The following is a 904-nucleotide window of genomic DNA, read 5'->3' on the forward strand; positions in this document are numbered from 1 at the left end:
CACACACATACATACATACATAATTATATGTATAAAAATTTAGTATTGCTTTGGTATTAAAGCTTGATAGTTGTTGAAGACAATAATAAAACTTGTTCAAAAAGCAATCTGAGGCTCATGTCAGCTTTGAGGAATTTCAGCTCTTTAAAACTAGTTATTATATAATGACTAATTTTAAAATTTTGGGAAAAAAAAAAAACCCCACCCAGCTCTGCAGGTTGGCAATAATTTTGTGTTTCTTTTTTTTTCTCTCTCTCCACACATACATACACATATGGATAAGTGAAGCAAACACACATTTTTAGCCCTACTGTGAAAAGTAGGTAATGTAGTTAAACTATATTTTTCTGCCTCTATGTGTCCATTAAAAGATATAAACCTAATTAATCTTATCATATTTTACAGCTATTAAGTAATTTCCATAGCCAATGAAGGTAATATTATCCCAACTAGGGAAGACCAACTTAGTTTTATCCAAGGTTGTGTATAGTATAAACAGTTATAAGCTACTACCCTCTCAGAAAAATGAGTAACTGATCTCTGAGGAAGTGGTAAACATCCACTTACAAGGCTGGCCCAAGACTATAGTACAAGACACTTGCCCAAGGTGCCACACATTTGGACTGAACCCAGAACCATGTGGTTGGAAAGGAAGCTTCTTACCATACAGCCACAACTACGCCTATGGATAAACATATATAAATAATCTATTTTATTATATTTTATAAAAAGTAATATATATGACATAATGAGATATATATATATATATATATATATATATATATATGTTGTTGTATTTGGGGATGGTCATATTGCCAGTTTAGCCAATAAAAACACACGCACCGTATATTTGGTGTTAATTTGCTTCAGCTTTATATTACATTACATTACATTAATCCTATTT

At 31.1% G+C, this 904-nt stretch overlaps 1 protein-coding gene across 1 annotated transcript in view; it reads right to left on the minus strand.

Annotated features, from left to right (window-relative positions):
* The window catches only part of LOC106877232 (kinetochore protein Nuf2-B), a 24,377-nt gene that overhangs the window by 21,972 nt on the left and 1,501 nt on the right, over positions 1–904 (minus strand). The gene's annotated exons all lie outside the window — the stretch shown is intronic.

The sequence above is a fragment of the Octopus bimaculoides genome, chromosome 29 (genome assembly GCF_001194135.2).
Source record: "Octopus bimaculoides isolate UCB-OBI-ISO-001 chromosome 29, ASM119413v2, whole genome shotgun sequence".
Lineage (NCBI taxonomy): Eukaryota > Metazoa > Mollusca > Cephalopoda > Octopoda > Octopodidae > Octopus > Octopus bimaculoides.